Raw genomic sequence first — 9,956 nt, 5'->3', positions numbered from 1 at the left:
GTTTTATTCTTAAAGCCAGTTATATTTTTTCATTTAAAAATCCATTTTGCCTTGGAAATACGAATGGTTACTTCTAGATAATTGAAGTTACAAATATCTAACTTAGTTTGTCATTTGACTTTTTTTAAGAAGATATATTGATTTTTTGAAATTTTAAATTTTTTCTTTTTAACAAATCTACCATTTGCTTCCTTTTAGTTTCTGTCTTTAAAAACTTTATCTGCCAGGCTCATGATTATAATCCCAGCTACTCGGCTGGAGGAAGTAGGGGGATCAGCTGAGGACAGGAGTTTAAATCTAGGCTGGGTAACACAGCAAGATCTGGTCTTTACAAAGCAGGCGCCTATTGTCCCAGCTACTCAAGAAGGCTGAGCTGGGAGGATCGCTTGAGCCCAAGAGGTTGAGGTTGCAGTGAGCTATGATCACACCACTGTACTCTAGCCGGAATGACACAACAAGACCCTGTCTCTAAAGAAAAATAATAATAATAATCCTAACATAATAAAATTTGGTCTTTATTTTCACAATGATTCAACTATCATTTTCTGAATAAATTATTTTTCTCCCATTGAATGTAAATGCAACCTTTATCATACTGAAGACTTGCCACACTTACACTTTGGTAACCACTCTGAGGTCATAATTGGATTTTCACTTATAAAATTAATTTGGGTAGAATTTACATGTTTACAATATAGAGACTTCATATCCATAAATGTGGTGTGGGTATATACATATGTTGTATATATAGCTGTGTGTATATATACACAACATATACCTTCAATTGTTCAAATTGTTTTTCGATAGTCCTTGAGAAAAATTCTACATGTATTGTTAACATATGCATTTCTTATGAAGTTTCTCCTGGGAGTTTAACATTTTTTCCTGCTAATATTAATAAAATGTTTTTTATTATACATTATTGGATATTGTTAAGGCATTTATTTTTGAAGAGTATTTATTTTGCAATGTATTTATTTTTGGTTCATTTACTAAACTGTTAATTCATATAGTTTTTTAAACTTATCTTCAATTCTCCATTTTATTGCATTTTATTTTATTTTTGAGAAGGAGTCTTGCTCTGTCACCCAGGCTGGAGTGCAGTGGCGTGATCTTGGCTCACTGAAACCTCCGCCTCCTGGTTTCAAGCGATTCTCCTGTCTCAGCCTCCCTAGTAGCTGGGATTACAGGTACATGCCACCACGCCTAGCTAATTTTTGTATTTTCAGTAGAGATAAGGTTTCGTCATGTTGGCCAGGCTTGTCTCAGACTTCTGACCTCAGGTGATCTGCCTGCCTCAGCCTCCCAAAGTGCTGGGATTACAGGCATGAGCCACCACACTTGGCCCTAATTCTTCATTTTAAACAAAATATAATAATTTTGTTCCTGTTTTATAATTTTACTATTAGTTTCTTCTTCCTATCTGACAAAAACAATAAACTTCCAGAATATTACTAAACAGTTCTGGTAAATGGGGGCACTCTTGGCGTTGGTGGTTTAGTGGTGAGCATAGCTGCCTTCCAAAGGGGGCATTCTTGACTTCTGCTGCTGACTTTAACAGCAATGCATTTCCTATTATGCCATTAAGTTGGCCTTTGACCTTCACAATTCTGGAGTGCTAACTAGGATTTATCAAGGTCATCATCCCTCTATGTCCTTAAAATACCTCGCTTTCTCAGAATAAGGATGGGGGGTGCAAGAGGCCTCTGGTGCCTTTTAGACAATACACAAGGGCAACACTTGGAGTTCCTGACACTCTTTCACAGTCTCCAGGGTCCATTCATCATTTGCCCAATGTTTTGAATTCCTTTTTTCATTTCAACTTAGTAACAATAATGATGAGAACAATGGAGCTAACACTTGAATGCTTATTACACACCCAACACTTTATAAGTACTTTACTTGTACTAGCCAGATAAATCCTCACAACTACCTTATGTCATATCTACAAATATTTCCACAGTATACAGACTAGAAGTTGAGGCACAGAGTAGCTGAGTAACTTGCATAAGAACGCACACCAAGTAAACCCAGTAAGGGAGGCTGGACTCAGGAATTCTGCCCTGCACTGCGTGGCTGTTGTAGAAAGAGGATGGAACAGATGAAACAAAAGCCTAGGCCTACTTACCCTAAAGTATTCCTACTCTCCCCTCCTTCTTTCTTTTTTAATCTTAAATATAAAAGAAACAATGCTGTAATTCATCTGTTGATATAGGAAGTATATTTTATAGAGGCTATTAATTTTATATAAAATTTGGAGATATATCTTACTTAAAAATTGAAATACATATACATATGTCACTTGGACATGAAAGTCCCAGTAAAGCTGGCCGGGCGCAGTGGCTCACGCCTGTAATCCCAGCACTTTGGGAGGCCGAGGAGGGCGGATCACGAGGTCAGGAGATCGAGACCATCCTGGCTAATAAGGTGAAACCCCATCTCTACTAAAAATACAAAAAAAAAAAAAAAAAATTAGCTGGGCGTGGTGGTGGGCGCCTGTAGCCCCAGCTACTCGGGAGTCTGAGACAGGAGAAGGGCATGAACCCAGGAGGCGGAGCTTGCAGTGAGCCGAGATCGCGCCACTGCACTCTAGCCTGGGTGACAGCGAGACTCCATCTCAAAAAAAAAAAAAAAAAGTCCCAGTAAAGCAAATACTGAGTTGTGAGCATACAATTTAGGAATAAAAACGAAAAATGACAAAAACTTCTGAAGGCACCCCTAAAGAGCTTTTCTTGCCTTCTTGCCTACAGAAAATAATATTTTAAATGATTTTCTCTAAGTTTATTCCAGTGATTATCGACGTTTTTGAGAGTGTAACAAAATTGATAATCCATTTATTTCCAATTAAACACATATGCCATTTTTTTTACATTCTAAGGAACCAAGATTAATATGGCATTTTTAAAAATCAGAACATAAAATATATTTTTAAAAATTCCAAATCTATTCCGTAAGAAAAAGGTGTTCAAGGAAAGGTTTGCTATGTAATCTAATTAAAAAAATCGTAATCCTTATGGCTAGAATTTTGTAAGGTTCATAATTTTGCTGGAAGCACAGAAATTACCTACAATCTAAAGCTAAATTAGACTCTTACAGGATGCTGCATTAACTCTTTCTGATTAAAGAAAATTTTCACCAGACTATATGACACATTATATCAATTTTCAGTCTTAAGGGATTTGAGAGGACTCTATTGAAAATTATTCATCTCCTGTTACTAGACTCTTGTTTAAACAAAACAGATTGTAACTCCCTGAGGGTAGAAACGTTTACCAAACTTTACTACAGTACTTACTGGCACAAAGCTGAGCACGCTCAAGTGTTTGCTAAATTAATGCATAAAGCTTGATATAATTAAGGGGAGGAATGAAATAATCCAAAATCACGTCCTAATAACCTCAATTGAATATATTTTGATACACACACACACACTTCATCCTTTTTCACCAATGGAGCCCCCATTTACTTTGTGCAGATCAGACACCTGGTCTACAGGCAGCCAGCTCCCTGCCTTCTCGCAGTGTGGCACGGGTCCCAGGTCCCAGGTCCCGGACGCCTTGGTGCTGGGGGCGGGGCGGACACTCCCCTCAGAGAGGTTTCCCTGTCCCCAGCCGGCCTGCTCCCTGTGTTTCCTTCCTGCCCCAGCTCCCTGGAAGCCATTGTTCTTCCCAATAAATCTAGTGTCCTGGGCAAGGGGGGAGGGGAGTTCTCCCACCCCAGGCCCTCATGTCTGGCCAGCAGAGAGCAGGGCAGAAGGAAAGACGAAGACACTGAACAAACCATCCTCCAAGTCCCCAAACTTCATTCCGTCTCCCACCTGTTAGGCAACAAGAGCACCCTAATGGCGCCGGGTCCAGGTTCTTCTCCCCTCCTTGACCCGGCACTGTCTGAACCCGCCAAAGGAGGGCCAATCAGAGGTCACGCCTTTCCGCCTAAGCCTAGACCCAGCCCCTCAGCCAACCAGCGACCCCCACGTAACGTCCCTAGGCATAAAAGACAGAGGCTGCAGAGCCCTCACTCTCTTTCTTCTTCCGCTTCGGCTCTCCCTCGGACTCCTCCAATAAAGATCTCTTGACTGCAACCGGTGTGGCGTGGTCTGAGTCTGAGCCTACAGAGTCACCCTTTTACCACCAGCACCCAGGCCCCCGCCTGCTCTTACCCCATCCCCTCCCAATTAACTCAAGCCAGGGCCCTTCCTAGATGCCGTCCTGAGGGTCACTGGGAAGTACAAATGCTGGGATCTGTAATTTTAAGATTCCCCAGTTGAGTCTAAGGCAAGCTAAAGTTTGAGACTCACTGTCCTTTCTCTTTCTCCTCCCCAAGGTGCGAGGACGCCATGAGGCCAGGGTGGGCTTCTCCATGTGCCTCTCTGTAACCTGCAGGCTGCTCTCCCACAACTGCAGCCACTGAGGTGTGTTCCTGACCACAAATCAACGTTCCCATCCAGAAGTTAAAAAAATTATTTTTTTTCCTCTTACACATGTACTTCATAAATAGTATTTGCCTTAAAATTCACAAAGCACCTTCACAAACTTGATTTTCACAATACTCTTGTGAGTATTTATCAGCATTTTACAAATGAAAGAGTGGGCTTCTAAGAGGCTATTCCCCCCAAGGCACATAGCTGGTAAGTGGCTAGAGATGGCTGAACCTAGGTGTCCTAATTCCCAGCCTGAGCTCCTTCCACCGTGACAGAGCTGCCTCCTTCCCTATGCTGGGCATTTAATGACCTTGTCTTGTAACAATATTTATATGAAGAAATACATTCTTTTTTTTTTTTTGAGACGGAGTCTTGCTCTGTCGCCCAGGCTGGAGTACAGTGGCTCAATCTCGGCTCACTGCAAGCTCCGCCTCCCGAGTTCATGCCATTCTCCTGCCTCAGCCTCCTGAGTAGCTGGGACTGCAGGCGCCTGCCACCACGCCCAGCTAATTTTTTGTATTTTTTAGTAGAGATGGGGTTTCACCGTGCTAACCAGGATGGTATCGATCTCCTGACCTTGTGATCCGCCCGCCTTGGCCTCCCAAAGTGCTGGGATGACAGGCGTGAGCACCGCAGCCGGCTGAAGAAATGTATTCTAAGTCCAAAATGATACGCATTATCATGTTGAATAAGTGAAAACTTAAAAATTCAACCTATTCCTAAATTGAGGTTCATCTGTACCTAAAGCATGCTAAAGACTTTTGGCATTACTAACCCTCAAGTGACAAAATGACATAAAAAGAAGTTAAGCACACTCCTTAAATCTATCTGGATAAAGTTTTCACATCAAGCTTGACAAGTTCTATTTCCAATCCCTTCCTAACATTACTAGCCATTTCTCACTGTTACAAGGGTTTGTTTTGAGTTTTAAAGTTTCTTTCCAGAAGCTGAAATCATCAGTATTGGTTTCCCTGCCCCACAAGTACAATCCATCCTAGGGGGTGAAGTCAATTTCAAAACAGACACCTCTAAGCATCACATCCCCTTGCTTGAAAAGCCCCATGACTTCCCATTATACACAACATGTAGCCCACACTGGCCTATTTCCAGTCAATCCCACCACACATTCTTCATTCTAGATGCACTGGGCAACAATCCCCTAAAATCCCAAGTGCTTTAATGATTCCGTGCCTTTGTTCCTGCCTTAAAAATCTGTAATTTGTCCTTCAAAATCAAAAGAATTCAAATGTGGCATTTTGTACTGCTTGTCTAGCTATGCTAGCTATAATACCACTATTACAGCACCTAAATAGCTAGTTACACACATACCAGGTTTCCTCTGCTAGAATGCAATGGCCTCAAGGCTGAGTCTGTGTGTAATTCATCTTTACACTACCTAGTATCATGCCTGGCACTTCGCTGAGTTAAACAGTTAAATTACTATTACCTACAACCACATAAGATAAATTATAGAATGCACTCAATTAAACAAAAACCTTAACACATAAAGATACTTTCTCAACAATCCAAATTATTTGAAGCATTCCCACTACATGAAGGTAAATATTTTTATATATACAATTAAAGTACCTGGAATCAAAGCCCAGTTTCCATATAGTGAACAAATGAAAAGACATTCCTTAGGATCCAGCTTGAGAAACAGAAAGCAGTCACAGGTCCCACAAGCTCAGCTTCTTCCTCCTTCTAGTGCCTAGATTTTTGTGTGGATTGCTTTGTGTAGCTTCAAAGCCAACAAGTATCTAAATGCCTGTTAGATGCACAACACATTTTCCTAGGAACCAAGAACATTAAAGAAACATTAGCCAATATCTTTGCCCTTAAAGATAAAATCTTTGAGAGATAAGATTTAGGTACATAAAATAATAAGAGAACACATTAAGCACTCAAGCAGATGGCATAAAGTCTAAGAACTATAAGAAACCTGAGAAGGCAGATCAGTAATGACCTTAGGGCCTGGTTTACTAAGATGGTTAAGAAGATGGGGGAGGTGGTGGGAGTAGCAGCCTCAAGACATGGATATAACTGAGGTGTGGATTTATGGCAAACAGCCAGAAAAGACAAATACGATACAGCCAGATATTGGACTTGGATAAAAGAATTCCCACCACTTATACTGATGATATAGAATATGAATAATTATGACAATAATGTCTAATATTTACTGAAGGTCCACTCATTATATACACAGTACATCAGGCTTTCAGCACACCAAGAACAGCAAGAGCCAGATTTTCCCAGCTAGTAGGCCTGGAAGTGCCAAGAATAAGAAAGCCAGAGTCCCTGGGGCCAGTAACCTCCTGGTTTTGAAGATACCATCTATTTACCCCACTGTGCCACACAAATATTACCATTTTCTTTGCATGCCATTATGTGGAAGGTTGAGAAGCACTGACCTTGGTCAACAGAGAAACCAAGCAAGTTTCAGAGACAACATCATAATGCAGCAATAGAGAGCCACAGTGGTCCAAACCCTGGTATTGCATTAGAATCATCAGTGGCACTAAAGATAAGAGGTGTCTGAGTATAAATCCAGGGCCCCTAAATCTGAACTCTAGGATTTTTTTTTTTATATTCACAAGTAATTCTGACATACAGTCAAGGTTGATTATCATTGGTACAGAGAATGACTGGGGCACAATCTAGGTAGATCTTCACAAAATGTAACGTGAGAATCAGCTTCTTGCTACTCCCAGTGTCCTGGAAACCAGTAGTAATTGTATCACCTGGGAGTAACTGGAAATGCAGAGTCTCAGGTCCCATTCCAGACCTCCTGATTCCCAATCCACATTTTAACAAGATGCCTGAAGTGATTCATAGACACTTTAAAGAGCAGTGTCTCAACACTGACAGCACACTGGAATCACCTGGGAGCTTTCCACATTACTATGTCTGGCATGGGGGGTGGTGATTGTGCAACCAAGGTAAAGAAAACCGACCTAGGAGGAGCTTGTTAAGCCTGCATTTCTGGGCCCCCACTCTCAGAGATCCTGATTCAACAGATCTCACTTGGGGCTTGGACATCTACATTTTTAACACATCCTTGGGTGACTTTATACAGTCCAAACTTTGAGAAGCAGTGTCATTATGTCAGAAGGTCCAATGAGAAGAATATAGTAACAATCCAGGAGTAAGATGACCTGGAGACTAGGGATGAAATGGGCTTTATAAGGAAAAGGGAAATATATAAGTAAATTCAAAAGATACGCTGAGGGAGAGGTTGGCAAAACATGATAGCTGAAAATAATGATTAAGAAAGGGAAAGAACTCAAATTATTTTACTTCCCTGGTAAGAAAGTCTTTCTTAAGAAGAACTATTCCTTAGGTTTTAGATGACTTTCAAGTTATTCAGTCTCTCAGAGTCTCATTTTCACCAAGTATAAAAGTGAGGGGTTGGCCGGGCACAGTGGCTCATACCTGTAATCCCAGCATTCTGGGAGGCCGAGGCAGGTGGATACCTGAGGTCAGGAGTTCAAGACAGCCTGGCCAACATGATGAAACCCCATCTCTACTAAAAATACGAATAATTTAGCTGGGCATGGTGACAGGCACCTGTAATCCCAGCTACTCAATCCTCAGGAAGCTGAGGCAGAAGAATCGCTTGAATCCAGGAGGCGGAGGTTACAGTGAGCCGAGATTGCGCCATTGTACTCCAGCCCGGGCAACAAGAGCAAAACTCTGCAAAAAAAAAAAAAAAAAAAAAAAAAGAGAGTTTTCTCTTTGGTTGTCTCCATCCCTAGCACTTAACAACCTTGAGTAGCTACCTACAGCTGTTATCACTAACACGCTGGGCTTTGTACTCTCCCAGGTGGACTGCACAGCTATTTTCTGAGAATTTTATTTTCCTGCTCCCCGAACTACAAAGCCTTGGTAGGTTCGGCAGTTTTAATTTGTTTTCTATTTTGAATAGGGAAAGAAATCTATTTTGAATTGGAAAAGAAGGAATGTACTCTATTAATAGAGATATTGAGTTTCAAAGTGAGAAGCAAGATTGCTTTTAAAATTCAGTCATGAAGGCCCGGCTCCATAGCTCAGGCCTGTAATCCCAGCACTTTGGGAGGCTGAGGCGGGTGGATCACCTGAGGTCAGGGGTTCGAAACTATCCCTGGCCAACATGGTGAAACCCTGTCTCTACTAAAAAAAAAAAACCAAAAACAAAAACAAAATTAGTTGGGCGTGGTGGCACATGTCTGTAATCCCAGCCACTTGGGAGGCTGAGGCAGGAGAATCGCTTGAACTTGGGAGGCGGAGGTTGCAGTGAGCCAAAATCACGCCATTGCACTCTAGCCTGGGCAACAAGAGCAAACCTCCGTCTCAAGAAATAAATAAATAAAAATAAAATTCAGTCATGATTTGAAGAAACTACTGCCCCTAGTAAGATCTAGAAATCAGTGGTCTACGTGATGATGGTTTTAAGGACAACTTTAGTTAAATCAGAATCTCCTCCATATATTTTGCATTAAGCAAAACTGTGCTTTCCAACAGTTAAGAAAAAATTAGAAAACTTAATTACAATGAAAATGTCTAACATCTGTTTGTCAGTTGCAGTTTAGAGAGCCCTTTCACATATTAAGCGAAAATGATCCAGGGGTGCCTTTGAGGCAGATATGGGTCTTATTTTCCCATGAGGCTCAGGGGCACATGACTGGGATACAGCAAGGCCTGGAGGAGAGTTGGGTTTCTCTGACTCCAAGCTCAGGCTCGAAGATGTTAGGCACATTCAACGAAGAGGATGCACTGGCACACAGGAGGAAATGCCTTAGAAATCACAAGAGCATCAAGGACAAAATGGTTTATTTTAAAGTGAATACAGTATATGAAAACAGGAGAGCATGGAAAGTATATATCACCATCCCAAACGGGAATATAATTAGGCTTCTAAACAGAGAAATACACTAAGTAAATGTTCACATATTTTAAATATGTATATATGTACAGATATTAAAGTAGGCAATACTTAATACAACTACTCAACATAAGTGTTTTGAAGACAATAAATTCTAATTTCCCTTAAAAGTCTTATCTTCACATAATATGAATACAAATGTTACCAGAAAAGGGTCCTGATCCAGACTACAAGACAGGGTTCTTAGATCTTGTGCAAGAAAGAATTCAGGGCGAGTCCAAAGCAAGTTCATTCAGTAAAGGAATAAAGAATGGCTACTCCATAGGCAGAACAGTTTGGGCTGCTGGACTAAGGATACTTATAGTATTCTTATAGTTTTTTTTTTTATCATATGCTAAACAAGGGGTGGATTATTCATGAGTTTTCTGGAAAAGGGGTGGACAATTCCTGGAACTGAGGGTTCCTCCCCTTTTTAGACCATATAGCCTAACTTCCTGACATTGCCATGGCATTTGTAAACTGTCATGGCACTGGTGGGAGTGTCTTTTAGCATGCTAATGTATTACAGTTAGTGTATAATGAGCAGTGAGGACGACAGAGGTCACTTTTGTCGCCATCTTGGTTTTGGTGGGTTTTGGCTGGCTTCTTTACCGCATGCTGTTTTATCAGCAG

The sequence above is a fragment of the Hylobates moloch genome, unplaced genomic scaffold (genome assembly GCF_009828535.3).
Source record: "Hylobates moloch isolate HMO894 unplaced genomic scaffold, HMol_V3 SCAFFOLD_1, whole genome shotgun sequence".
NCBI classification, from domain to species: Eukaryota; Metazoa; Chordata; class Mammalia; order Primates; family Hylobatidae; genus Hylobates; species Hylobates moloch.
This window is presented reverse-complemented; position numbering follows the sequence as displayed.